This window comes from Babylonia areolata, chromosome 18, assembly GCF_041734735.1.
Source record: "Babylonia areolata isolate BAREFJ2019XMU chromosome 18, ASM4173473v1, whole genome shotgun sequence".
Taxonomy (NCBI): Eukaryota; Metazoa; Mollusca; class Gastropoda; order Neogastropoda; family Buccinidae; genus Babylonia; species Babylonia areolata.
This window is the reverse complement of record NC_134893.1, coordinates 42,101,819-42,117,216: the sequence shown is the minus strand read 5'-3', so window position 1 is coordinate 42,117,216 and position 15,398 is coordinate 42,101,819. Positions and strand designations below refer to the sequence as shown.

The 15,398-nt window shown below is 39.7% G+C and overlaps 1 pseudogene across 1 annotated transcript; it reads left to right on the top strand.

Moving 5' to 3' along the window:
* The first annotated feature begins 285 nt into the window (after positions 1 to 285).
* Positions 286 to 8,412, top strand: LOC143292780 (uncharacterized; annotated as a pseudogene). The gene is made up of 3 exons (XR_013056682.1): positions 286 to 416; positions 3,616 to 3,738; positions 4,418 to 8,412. The product of XR_013056682.1 is annotated as an uncharacterized LOC143292780 (transcript).
* Positions 8,413 to 15,398: the final 6,986 nt, after the last annotated feature.

Genomic DNA, 15,398 nt, shown 5'->3' with positions numbered 1-15,398 from the left:
CCATACGGGGCGTCGAAGCAGCAAGATTCACGCGACAAGCAGCAAAAACGTGCAGCGCCCCGTGTGCGAGGTATTCAGGCAGCAAGAGTGGCCATGCAGCAAGATCACCGTTGCCGCGCGTCAAATCCTCCATAGGACTTGTCCTATTTCCCCGCGACAAAACAGACGGACGTGCGTGGAGCAACCAATCACGAGATCCGCTCGTTTCACGTGACACAAAATGGCTGACATCGTTTGGACTCGATTCATTGTTTGACGTTGCTCAATTAATCATGAAAACAAAGTATTTTGGAAGTAAACGATTAGACTGTTTGGATGAAAAGATTGTCATTACATCTGAACGCATGTCTGTTTAAGAGTGATTTCTGTGAGTGCCCCCAAAATGTTGACTTTCTACTTGAACAGCAGCTCACATGGTAGTTTGTAATTCCTGCCTGAGAATATTCTGAGAACGAAAGTATCTTTGACTGAAATTGTAATGATAACTGGATTTCCAAATATATTTTAGAGCTGTACACACTTCTTCTTTATTTCCACACACACATCATGTGCAAGTAAACACACACACACACACACACACCACCACTACACAAAAATATGACTGAACATTCACACAAACCCTACTGAACACACACACACACCACACCGCACCACACACAAACACTACTAAACACACACATACACACACCACATCACACACTCACACAAACAGTACTGAACACACACACACACACACTGTACCACACCACACACAAAAACATGACTGAACTCTCAAACAAACAGTACTGAACACACACACACACACCACTGAACACTCACACAAACACTACTGAACACACACACACTACTGAGCACTCACACAAATACTACTGAACACACACACACACACAGACAGAGTCATTCCTTCATTTACTCCTTCATCCACATGCTCACTGTGTAGACACTGAGAGCACATAGATAACAATGGACATAATAATACATGAATATGTAAAATCAAATATTTGAGTTCTGCAATTTTGACAGTTCACTGATCCTGAAGTAATGTGCTGGGATAACCAACAAATCAACTGAAACAAATATTGATTGCAACCATTTTTTTATTTATTTATTTTTAATTATTATTTTTTTATAACTGGAGTGCTGTTTTACCAATATTGATTACAAATGTTGGTTGCAACTTAAATTGAATGTTTGTAAACAGAATACAAATATCATGCTGACAGCAGCTAAGTGTGACTATTTCCCCATGAAATCACAAATATAACATGAAATTATGATCAAATATTGATGAACTACTGATTTTAGACAGCATGTTAACTTTCTTATCAATCATAATTATGATTTATTTTGATATTATTCTAACATAGCTTTTTATATCTATATTAGTTAATGTGGATGGCTGACCAGATATTACAATATTACAATATATCCCGTACAGCAATCAGTTGTTTGTAAGCAGGCATACAGCATATGTTAAGCTGAGTAAAACAAAGTGTGAGATATATACATGTGATAAACTGACTGCAGGTTAGTGTGAATTTCAATTTATTTTCCCCCAAGTGAAACAAATACTGAATGCAGCATTATTTATTATGTGGAGCTATTTTCTCAACACTATTTACAAATGTTGGCAGCAACCTAAATAAAATGTTTGTAAGCGGACAGAATACAAATATTATGGGATTTATGCTGACTGTAGCTAAGTGTGACTATTTTCTCATACAAATAACAAATATTAACAGTATGATTAGTGTTTGGTAAACAACTGATTTCAGATAGCATTTTAAATTCACTTCCTGTCATAGTTCTAATTTGATTGACTTTTGACATAGCTTATCATCCATCATAGGTCTGAGTGCAATCAAAGACTTACCTGCCTGATTTCATGTTCAGCCCCTTACCTTCACCTGAAATAAACATTTCCCAGCAGTTTGTTCTTACAGTGTTTGCCAACTGACTTGTCATTATGTATATCAGTGGGTTTTTTTTATAACACTGTTTGATAACTTACACACTGTTGAGTTCATAAATGTACCAGATTTCCCTTGCATGGGTTACAGTTTAATATAATTTAGGTTGCTGTTGCTGCTGAATACCAAACTTCATAACTGAAGTAATGTTACATTTGCATGTTGAGAAAATGTCATCTTTTTATGATAGTATTGTCTGTATTAATAATATTTCTTTTAATGGAAACTAAATAATGATATCTAAATTTTATCAAATGTATATGAAGCATTTGCACATTTTTTTCTTATTTTTCTTGTTCTTAATTATTGTTGATGTTGCTGCTGCTGCTGCTGTTCTTCTGAAAAGCATTTTCATTTCCTCTTATAATTCCGAAGACTTCTTGGTTACCCAGAGAGACACTAAATATAGCATTTTAGTGCAGTGCCCCTTTCTTTGCAACTGATATCTAAGGTCAAATATACTGGAGACTATCTGAAAACAACTTTCTTCTTTTTTCTGCTCATAGTATGCTCTTCAGTGTTGGGCCGCCAAACCGTTGATTCATGAATACCCCCTTCCACCCCTCTCTCTAACTCTCTCAGCCATTTACATGATGATATGATTTTCTCAACATTCAAATGTAACATTATTTCATATCATGTGGAGTGATGGCCTAGAGGTAACGCGTCCGCCTAAGAAGCGAGAGAATCTGAGCGCGCTGGTTTGAATAATGGCTCAGTCGTCGGTATTTTCTCCCCCTCAACTAGACCTTGAGTATTGGTCTAGATGCTAGACATTCGGATGAGACGATAAATCGAGGTCCCGTGTGCAGCATGCACTTACCAGACGTAAAAGAACCCATGGCAACAAAAGGGTGGTCCCTGGCAAAATTCTGCAGAAAAATCCACTTCGATAGGAAAAGCAAATAAAACTGCACGCAGGAAAAGATACAAAAAAAATGGGTGGCACTCTCAGTGTATCGAAACACTCTCCCTGGGGAGAGCAGCCCGAAATTCACACAGAGAAATCTGTTGTGATAAAAAGAGAAATACAAATACAAACAAATACAATATATATATATATATATATATATATATATATATATATATATATTCTTTTCAGTACTTTCTTTTTCTTTCTTTCTATTTTTTTCTTTCTTTCTTATTTATTTATTTATCTATTCATTTACTTACTTCTGTATTTATTCATTTATTTGAAATAGTTCTTGTTCTTTTTCTAAGACCGCCCCATTTTCAGTTGAATATTTCCTGCCATTGATTTTCACAAATGATTTCTAAGTAATAATGATAATGATCATCATCACACATTATGATAGAAATAATAATAATAATGATAATACCAATAATAATAATATCATTTTTAATCATCATCATCACACATTATGGTAGAAGTAATACTAATAAAATAAATAATATCATTTATTTTCAGTCTAATATCTTAGACTTTCGATAAATAAACGAATAAAAGAAAAGAATGCTCTGGTCTGCTCTCCACTAAAACATATGATTTGTGATTGTTTTTCTCCATTGTGAAGTGTTCAAGACAAAAAATTAAAATAATTTCATTTACTACTTTTATTTGGATGTTTTAGCACTGGATATAAGGGGGTTTATTTTATATTGTTATGTTGTTCATGTCTGACAGAACATCGTGTGATGGCTCAACTTCTATACATAGTAGAATTCGTGGACGTCCCGAAAAACGTGGGAAAAGACGTGCAGTGTTATTGTCATCGCCATCTTCATCATCTTCATCAGATTGTAGCTGGTATGTGTGCATCTTCTTCTTCTTTCTTCACAGACTTTCAACTCCTGCGGCCACCCCAATCTCAATAAAATACATACATCCTACCTGCATGCATATTTGAAGATTTTTTTTTCCGCCATAGAGGCAGCCATACTCTGTCTTAGAGAAACTTGAAGGTTTTGAAGGAATTACAGGTGAATGGTCCTAAAGGCAGAAAAAAGAACAGAGGCTGAAAAAATGAGAGCATAATACATGACTGTTTCTGGCCATATAATGAAATATGTACTGCTTTTCCATGTTTTTCTGAATCTGGCACATGGAAAAAAAATGCACATTAAATCAAAGTGCACCCAATCTGGGATTGACATGGAAATCTACCTTCTCATGGTGGATCCCTACTTCATTTAACAATAATGTCTGCTTTATTGATTTAAGAAGTTATTTCTTGATTTTTTTGTATGTTATGATTTATTCCTTTTTCATTTTACACATGTCCACAGGAAGGCACGTTCTGCAGACCTCAGAAAATGCACATTAAATCAAAGTGTACCCAATCTGGGATTGACATGGAAATCTACCTTCTCATGGTGGATCCCTACTTCATTTAACAATAATATCTGCTTTATTGATTTAAGAAGTTATTTCTTAATTTTTTTGTATGTTATGATTTATCCCTTTTTCATTTTACACATGTCCACAGGAAGGCACGTTCTACAGACTTCAGTACATCAGATGACAGCATCAGAGGATGACAAAGACGATGTCGACGTAAGAGGACCAGGAGGCATCAGTTTATCAGTTCCTACTGACATGCCTAAAACCTGTTCTGTTGTGTATGGTAAACTGCCAGATGCCCATGTTGGTTCGGACGTTGACCATGTAAGTGACACTGAAAGTGAAAAATTCCCAGGTTTTGCTGATTTACCGAAAAATCAGGGTAGTGGTGGCAAATCAAAGAGGCACTGTTACATGTTTTGCAAGAAGTTTAACACAAAAATGTAAACACATTTGCAGCGTGTACATAAAGATGAACCTGATGTGGCAAAAATCTTGGTCCTTAAAAGGGTGATCCTGTGCGCAGACAAGCATTTATTAAGTTACAAGATCAAGGAGACTTCCAGCACAACTGGAGGGTGCTCAGTGGTGATCAGGGTCAACTTATTGTTAAGTATAAGCAGAAGTCTGGTCTGAAAGCAGAGTCTAAGTATTTGGCCTGTCCACACTGCAAAGGCTTATATCAAAAAGCCTTGTTGTCTAAACATGAGTGTTGTTGTGCTCAAAGACCAGATGGTTCCAGAGATCTGAAGAATGGTCAGTGCTCTAGAATGGGGAGGCTGATCCTTCCTTTACCGAAAGGAGTATCAACATCCTTTTTTGAAAAGGTAATATCAAGAATGAAAGATGATGACATAACAAGGCTTGTCAAGGCAGATAGTCTGATAATTAAGTATGGGCAGCGCTTGTTCTCAAGATGAGACATTGAAGAACACTCATCTTCACAGATAAGTGGGCGTCTTCAGGAGCTGGGAAGGTTGTCCAAAATCCTCAGAGTAAACACTCACATGAAGGTTTCTTGTTTATCACAGGCTTTGGACCCAGTGCATTTTGATGATGCAGTTACTGCAGTGCGTGAAATGGGCGAGTTCAGTCATGAAACAAAACATGTGCAAAAAGGGCTCACTTGTGCAAAAGTTGGGCTACAGCCTGAAGAAATGCTGCCACATTCTGAAAGCTGACGGCATCAAGGCTGATGTTGTTGACTTGGTCAGGAAATGCGAAAGATTTGAATCCCTTTTTCAGGGAGACTGGTATGACCACTGTTCTGCATGTGCCTCTCAGTCAGTCCAGAGAGCATGCATGAATCATCCCAAATTGCTGCCATCCTTGGGGGATGTGGAGGAAGTCAACCTCTTGCTAGAGAAGAAGCTTGAAGCCGATTCATATCCAGTTCTGGCAAAAGCTGTCTTAGCTGCTGTCACAGTCTTCAACCGCAAGCGAGGTGGTGAGGTACAGAGGATGAAGTGTGATGATTACTTAGAGGGTAGGAAGTCCAGTCAGCCTGAGGAGATGATTCTGGAAAATTTGTCAGCAACTGAAAAGAAGTTGGTGTCTGTTCTGCAAAGAGTGGAAATAAGAGGGAAGTTTAACAGAGCAGTTCCAGTGTTGTTGACTCCGGCAATGACGAGTGGAATTGACAGGCTTCTGGCTCTTCATCGACTTTTAGGGATTGAAAGTCCATACTTGTTTGTCTCTCAGACTGGCGAGCGACCCTATAGGGGTTCCACAGTGTTGAGAGAGCTGGCTGAAGAAGCTGAAGTGGTTGATCATGCTTTGTTCACAGCGACTTCACTGCGAAAGCAACTTGCCACTCCTGAGTCAAGCTCTGGAAATCTCAAAATTCAATCAAGATCATCTGGCCACCTTTCTTGGGCATGACATACATGTCCACAGAAATGTTTACTGTCAGCCAGTAGACATTGTGCAAAAGGCCAAGGTTGCCAGCATCCTGTTGAGAGTGAAATGCAGGAGTGAATGTTGAAGGCACTTGCCTGAAGAATGTGGAGAATGAAGAAATAGGCCAGCAGTCAGATGAGGGAGAAGACAGTGGAAGTGATTCAGAACTCCTTGAATTGCCTTCCTCTTCCCAATCTCATTGCCCCAACAAAGACTTGCCCTCTGGGCAATGACATGCCCAGCAAGGTCTCATCCTCATCACAGAACACTGCAGTGTCCTCGCACACTGGTCGCTTTGAGAGCAAAGTTACTACCTCGAAAAACTGTCTTCCAGTTAAGGGCAAGAAAGGTCGAGTTAAATGGCCATGGACTGCGGAGGAAGCTGCAGCTGTGCGTCGACATCTTGGTTACTGTCTTGTTCTAAACAAGGTTCCACAAAAGGATGCATGTGAGAGGGCTTTGGCTGCAGAAGTAGTTCTTTGCAAAAGAACTTGGAAGAATGTTAAATACTTTGTCTACAATCAGCTCAAAAAGGCTTCTACAAATTAGTTTCCAAATGAACTGTTTGGTGGGTTTATGAAAGCCTTTTCTGTGTTGTTTTCTTTCTTTTTAAATCAAGCAGTTAGTTTCCATTCAAATGAAGGCAGACAGGTAGGGAAGTTAATGTTAAAGGATAGTGCAAGTGTATCATAAGCCTCAGTAGTCAACACTCAGATACTGTCAGACACAGTACACACTGGGTAACAGACTGGGTACATAGTACACAGAAAGGGCACGTGACTCCTGTGACAAATTAGTACAGAATTTAAAGTGCAAACTGTATGCTTGTTCTTGGGGAGTATATTGCTATTCTACTGTGTGTTTACTATCTTCATGTGTTCAGTGTCAGTAATGTTTCTCTCTTTGTTTTTTAATTTTAAAGTAAAAAAATAATATATATGTGTAAAAAGCTGTTTGAGAGTGTGGTTCGATTCTAATAGAAGAGAGAGGGGAACAGACAGGGGGAATATAGGATCAACTAATGATGCACTCACTCACTCTCTCCTCACATCAATAGCAGGGCCACATGAAGTGGTTTTTATAGAGTGTTTACTTTACAATACAGCACACACACTACGCAGTTCACCCTATTTAGCAAAAGCAACACACACTAAGGCAGCACACACTGCCTACTTCAAGTACTTCCTACAAGCAGCACCTACAAGCAGCTTCTACAAGCAGCACACAGTAAAAAGTTCACCCTACACCTAAAGCAGCACACCTGGAACACAAACACACAACCAAAACCCAGGTCAGATAAAATCTCAAATATCTGGACATCACTGACATAAAAGGCCTATACCCTCTCAGCACCTTTCATCACATGTCCACCAGTATGCACTCCTCTTACACATAGATCTATGTGAGGAAATACAAGCTTCATCAAGCTTACCTGCCACCAGCAGTGACACACCAATTACCATACTGTGTACAAAACATATCACTGACCAATACAACCCTGTGTTCCAACTCATGTTACCCATCATTCAATTAAACTGTGTTACCATTACCAAACAAATATCTTTGTCTTCACAAGGTATACCACCGACACAAGGACATGTAAGGAAATTATTACTTCCAACATATCTCTGGTAAACAGCAATGTGCAACAACATAGCACTGACCCTCAGTGCTTTCATTGTTAACCAAGTCATTAATCACATTAAAATGTGCTTCCCAACTTTGAACAAAGTAAACCACTGACACATAGCACAACTCCTACACATGTTACCACAACTACCAACAAATCAAACATGTGTTCCCCACAACACTTGCTGTTACCCCCATGTGCACACACACATGAAAAACCCTCACCACACACTGACAATGTGTTAGCCTATAGATCTGTTCAGTCCACACTGAACCAACACCACCTATTACATACAAAACAAGTAAGTAATACATCAAAAATACAGAACAAAATCTCTGTCGCCAAATAGAAGGGGGGGGGGGGGGGACTCAAAAGATTTTGGCCAGTACTTCTCTCAGTGGGTAGCTTTCACACATTAACCCCTTTTCTTTCCACAAGCCACAAGATCAACTTTAACTGGCTGTTCACTGACACAAAACATTGTTCCCAACAAAACTAAGTTATCAACATAGCATAAAACCATTACAAGTTGTGTACTCACAGCCCAACAGGGATTTCCTTGAACCTCACATCACTGTTCAGTCAGTCAGCCTGTGTCAGTCAGTTTTTTTTGTTTTTTTTTCTGGGAGACAGCTAAGAACTGGCTGTGCTGACTGGTTTTATCCCTTCCCACAACGTACTGTGCATATTAATCCAAGCTACAACACTCACTCCCCCAACTAGTTGAACTGAAATAACCAATCTTTGCTTTTCCTAGTAACGCTATGTGAATGACTGACAGATTCACTGCTTAATCCCAATTCGTCTGATTCAACAGATTGATCTGATTCGCTACAATTCAACCCACATGTTTCTATAACATTCTGTGACGACAAGTTCACCCGTTTACGTCACAAAGAGTTGGGGAGACAGGACAATACAACTCTCGGCATGTAAGCCGGCCTGATCAAAGTTCACATTAGCATACACTCTTCATAGCTTACGTTCCGAAGTCCCGCCATCTCGCTGAGCCGTGTTTGTGAAAGGGGAGATGGGGAACGACTTGAAAGACAGGCCGCCACACGGGATTTTCCGGGGGGGGGGGGGGGGGTCTGCACAACCTCAAAGACTGGACTTTGGATGGAGCGGGAAGGGAGATAAGAAAGAGGGGGGGGGGGGGGGGCGGAAAGGGGACAGAGTGTGGGTGGTGGGGGTGACACTGCTGGTACACTATAACATGTCTTTTATTGTCACTGTAGCACTGTAGCTCAATGTGTTTTCTTTCTTTCTTTTTTTTTAATTTTTTTTTTTTAATACTTTTTTTTGTAATAAAAAACCTTTTTTTCTTCTTTTTTGTTTTGTTTCCTTCTTGACTTTAAGAATAGTAAAACATGCTTCTACATTTTTTTTTTTTTTTTACAATCTGGATGTCCAGCAGTTATTGTGTTGTCCTTTTACGCCAATGAAGAATTGTTTGAAAATTCAATGTCATGAATAGCACAGAAAACTTGCAAACTAAGAAATAATATATTTGTGCTTAGGGATTTTACTGCACAGTGCTTGGAGATTTTATTGCACTGCTGTTTCGTAGTTTTGTACTGGTGCTTAATGCTTGGACAGGAAGGTCCATGCTTATTTAGGGTCTTTGGTTTGTGCATATTTTGCAGATCAGTTAATTTTGATCAGCGCAATGTGCACACTGGCCTTATTTCAAGACCTTATTTGCCTTTTGTTTTAATATAATGAAACCTATTCATGAATGTACATGTCCCTTGATGGGACTGCAAACCAGATAAGCAACAACAAAAAAAGTTTTGTAAATTACCCTCAGTATTTACCTATGAAGTGTATGTCTTTTTGTTGAGATCAGAAATTAAAAAAACCTGCCTGTACAGTATAATTTTGTTTTGTTCTCATATGCTGAAGAAAGAGAACGAAAGTGACATTAAAAGATTAATGTCACTGTTCATTGTTTGTTATGTCCCTTGTTTGCTTCTGCCCTTCTGCCTCCTCCTCTTCTTCCTCCTGTCTTTTTTCTTCCTTCTGCCTCCTCCTCTTCTTCCTCCTGTCTTTTTTCTTCCTTCTGCCTCCTCCTCTTCTTCCTCCTGTCTTTCTTCTTCCTTCTGCCTCCTCCTCTTCTTCCTCCTGTCTTTCTTCTTCCTTCTGCCTCCTCCTCTTCTTGCGCCTCATGTCCTTCTTCTTCTGCCTTCTGCCCTTCTTCCTCCTTCTGTCCTCCTTCCTTCTGCCCCCTCCTCTTCTTGCTCCTCATGTCCTTCTTCTTCTTACTTCTGCCTTTCCTCCTCCTCCTCTTCTTGCTCCTCCTCCTGTCCTTGTGCATCCTCCTCTTCTGCCTCCCTTTCCTGTCCTTGTGGCTCCTCTTCTGCCTCCTCCCAACTAACAAAACACTTTTCACTTTCTTCTCCCTTGGTCTGCAGCAAAGTAGACTAGTTTTCAACATGACATGCTGAATATATATATATATATATATATATATATATATATATATATATATAATGTTATAGTGTGTCAGGCACCAATGATAGAGATTTTGCAGCACACACTGCTTACTGACAGACCCCTCCTACTCCCATCCCCGTCCTCTCCTTCCTTCCCCCTTCTCTTCTTACCAATACACTAAATGAACTCCTTCCTCGGACAAGCTGTAAACCCCCTTCACCCCCCACCCCTTTTTCTACCATCTCTCCCTTCCCCCATCCCCTTTACCCTTGGCCACAGAGTGCCGAGATATCAAGACCAGAATTTATGGGCGTTGACACTTCTTAGGATGGCACCCCATTTATCCTAAGCCCCCCCCCCTCTCCTTTTCACCCCCCTTACCCCCACAGGCCCCCTCCCTGGCATCTATCCCTGCCTACACCCCCTCTCCATCCTCACCCCCTCTAGCACTGAGTCCAGAGGACGCAAGTTATTGTGGGATATAAATACTAATTAAACGTGATGTCTCTTGAGATGTCAGGCCACAGATGTTTACAGTCCCCTGCCCTTTTCCATTTCCTTTCCATCAACATGAAACCCGCTTTCTCCCTTGTTGACCCTTTCTGATTCTGATATTTACCACACATGACACTACCAGTAGTGTGTGTGTGCTATCCATGTTGATCTCTGGCAGGATGGCATCTGCTTCAATGGTCACCGCATGGTATGGTGTGTTTATCATGAGCTGTTTAGAACAGAATCAGGGCTGGGCGATCTTTCCTCCCCTTTCCCTTCCCATTTTTGTCACCTCCACCCCCCTCCTTCCCCTTCTCCTTGGCAGTGTGGGTTCCGTGGGAAAGCATCAAAAGTGTAAAGTCTGGCACTGCTGGTTCCAGATTGGTTAGTTTCCTCCACAACCAGTGTGGGAGGGTCTGGTAGTGTACTTGGCTGATTGGTCAGTTAACCTCAACCAATTGGGAAGATCTGGGTTGTAAGATAATTTGCATTGAGTGAATGGGTGAGAGAGAATAAAACCAGTATGCAGAGGGGTTTCGTCCTTTTCTCCCTTGCCAAGAAGAAGCCAAAAGAGCCAGACTGACAAGACAATACCAGGGGGCTGTCAGTATCTCATCAGCATCTATTTTTCGGACTTAGTTGAATGCTTGGTTCCTGGTATTGGATTTTGTGACTAACACATTTCCCCAGTGGGATTGTGTTCCGTCACATGAACATGAAGTGAATCTCACTTTAATTATTGATATGTCAGCCAGGATCTGTGTGTGAAAGATAGGTATTTGTTTAGATTTCTTCCAGATACTCTTGGGTGTATTAAACAGTGGTGGAGAAATGGGACTTTGAATTTTTTGCTCTTGGAAAATGACCTACTCCTGCCTCTGTTTTCTCTAGATCAAAAGATGAATTGGAACCATGACTTAGTCCAAAGTCATGGGGCTGGAAGAGAAAAGGGCTGTTGGAAAACAGATTTGAAGAATAGGCAACTTATAAGGGCACGACCAGTGTTAGTGGTAAATCATGGAGATTCTGAGTGTCTTGTGGACAATGAAGTCAACACCTGTGTTGGCTAAGAATCAGTAGCCTGTACATAGTTGGTTTTGTCATATATTCCTTGTGGTAGCTTAGTGTGTTTGACGTTGTAATTTTCTTGGCTTGCATTATTAGTTGTTGTAACACTTGGATGTTCTCAGTGCTGCTGGGACATTTTTACTTTGGTGATTGTTGGTAATCACTGCTCTGATTTGTCCTTTCTTTGTTACTTCAATTCAGTTTGCATGTCTCGGATGTTGATGTGATTATAGAGTCTGTTTTACTTTGGTTAATTGAACTCACTTATTATTTCATGAATCCTGAAAGTTTGGTGTCTAATTTAAGTCAAGAAACCCCAAGGCATTTAATGAATTGATCTAAAAGTGAGTAATGTAGGGAGGTTCAGTTCCATAGGGAAACATGTCTTTTCTGTTTATTTTTCACAAAAGACTAACTGCAGTACAGATTTATGGTGTCTGTGGTTACACTGAACAATAGTAATTGAAATGGGTTTAAGTACATTACTTGTAATTGTTTGTACTGGTGTTTTGTTTTGTTTTTGTAACTTAGTTCCTGAAGTTCTGGAAACAGTTGGGTGTTAGTTGAATTGTAATGTTGTATCACAAGAACATTGTGACACTTTTGGCTGATGTGGTATTGCACAGTTAATGTAACTGGAATGTGTTGATGCAGATACCATGACTTGTGAGAGAGCATAGCCAGCATGCATATGGCTTAACTGTATTTGAGGCTAGTGACTGAGGGAAAAGTGGTTAAAATACACAATGTAGCCAATACATGACTAAACGGAGTACTGGTTTGGGGTATTTGGGTATCCCCCCCCCCCCTTTTCCTGTTTCCTACAGGTTGATATTATGGTATGATGCTTGGGCATCCTGTTTGGGTTTACATGTTGTGCACCTTGGCTTACATAAATGATAATGTTCAGTAACATGTCAATTGTTGACATACTGTGGGAACAATGTAAGCATTTAGGCACAAAGAAACACAGAGATTATGTGTGGGTTGCATCTGTGTAGAATGTTTTGGTTGTAACAGTTGGAATTATTTTGAGGCATGACATACCTATTTTGTATGTTAGGTGGTGATGGTTATATTCAAGGTGAACAAATCTACAGGCTAACTGTATGTTCATGCTTTTCCATGTGTGTGCACATGGGTGATAATGCAACATGGGGAACATGTGTAACTTGGTAGTTGTGATTACCATGTGTTGTAGTCATGTGTCATATGCCAGTGGGGTAACACATAGCTGTATGTGTTCAATAAGATTTGAGACCACTGACAGGCAGTCCTATGTTGGTGCACACAGGTTGCTATATATTTACCAAATTACTTGGTAACTATATGATTCCCATGTAAAAAATTTTACCAATGAGATACTTTGCAGAGACAAAGTACAGATTTGTTCAGCCTTAATGGAAACAGCTATTACTGTATGGTGATTTAACTGGAGTTAAACACTGGGAGTTTGTAATTGTCTGCCACATACTTGGTGCGACAGCTATTATTCTATGGTGGTTTGACAGGAGTTAAACACTGGGAGTTAGTATTTGTTAGTCATATATTTGGTGCACATTAACTTATGTGCCACTGGTTGTTGATGATAAGCTATATGAAGATTGTTTTACATCTTTACATTGATCTCTTTGAGAAGAGAGTGTACGGCTAGTCACTGAGTGTCAGAATGGAGAAAGGTTATCTGTGGAATTGTTTACTTGTCCAGACAACATAATGATGTTTCTGTTACATCAGTGCAATTATGTCTAGCATATGTTTTGGTATTGATTTAACCTGGGTTTTAATATTGTGTGTTCCAGGTGTGCTGTTTAAAGTTAGAGAAATAAACACCTCAATTCATCTTTCTAAAAGACCCTGCTGTGGTATGAGGAGAGAGTGGAGTGTGCAGCTATCCTCTGCCTGTTATCCTACTCTACCTCTTCACCTTCTTCTCCTTCCCCCTACACCCCTACCACTACCCCTTTAACACACACATATATATATACTGTTAAAAAAAAACAGAAAAAGAAATGCACATCTACTTACCGAGAAAACACTGGTGCAACTTTGAAAAAATCAACAAAAATAGACTTTAGCAGATTTACTTTGCAAATGATTTTGTTAGAAAATTCAATGATTGAACTATTGATTCATGTGCCTAAACAGCTTAAATAGTCATTATCGTGAGTCTCATGGGCAGACAAATCAGTATGGTGTATGTTCTCTTTGTACCCCTATAGGCATGGGAACAGATCTCATTATGAATCATTTGTGTTTGCATGTTGTCCAACACCTTTTCCAATGCTTTGAGGTGCTTGTTCACTTTGGTAGGGGCTTTAACCCTCCTTACACGTGTCCAACCAGGATGTATCTGAATGAGGCTAATTTTGATAAAATTATCGCCAAGGCAGTGTGTTAACACCATGAACTGCAAGGTAAGGCATGCTGAGTGGCAACGAAAGAGGCAATGGAAATGAATATGAGCTAGACATAATGCCCGTTGTTTTCCAGAGTCCAGGAATGGTGCTGGTTTCTCCCACTGTAGCCTATGTTGACCGCAATGATGTCCGAGGACAAGACATCTCTGAGACCACCATGACATTTTTCCTGCAGAATGCCTAAGATTGCATACAGCCATGTGAGAGACTGTGCACTCCAACTTGTTAATGGACCATTGCCAAAGCTGGTAGAAAGCAGTGCTGTATGTGGATGCTGCAGTCTTACAATGGAGTTGTTCTCCTTTGTGTCCCTGAAAGAGGCATTCCACTATGGAGCCAGCAGTGTTTTGGTGTCACCAAACCAGAAAGCAGCTGGTGTTGTGAGTTCTTTATGGTGTTCTGAATCACATTGAAGAGCTGTGTTACCTCAGCCTCACTCTACTGAGCTTGGGAACACTTGTATGCATCGTCCCTTGCAGGTTTTTTATTTTATTTTATTTTTTTTAATAGGGCTGATTTTCAGTAATATCAAATGGTCCTTGTAGGTTTTCAATGACATCATTTCAGCATTTTATTCAACAATATGTACTTACTTCGGCAAAATCCATGACTGATAAGGACCAAAAATAGTCAGTTGGACACTTTGGTCACTCATTGTACGTGCATCACAACTAGCATGACATGCTCACTCAAGCGTGAAGTCCAGACCATATTTAACATTTTAAGATGGTTGATAGATATCCTTGCAAAAGTTTTGTATTTTAAATCAAGAGTTAGAAAAAAAATTACCTTTCTTTTTTTTAACAGTGTACAAGATGCAATTATCTTTCAAGAAATGGGTGTAGACAACGATAGGTGTTACATAAAATCAATTTCAAAACATATAGAAATAAAAATGATAGCAAAGGAAATTTTAGAAAACTTTTTGAGGTACAAAAACAAGCAATGAATAAAACAGAAACAAACCACACCACACCACACCACACCACACACAAAAATACTACTGAACACTCACAGTCACACAAACACTACTGAACACACACACACACACACACACACACCACACTACCCACTCACACAAACACTACTGCACACACACACAAACAACAACAACAACAACAAAAAAACAAACAAACAAAAAAACCAACAACCACAACAACAACAAAACACACACACAC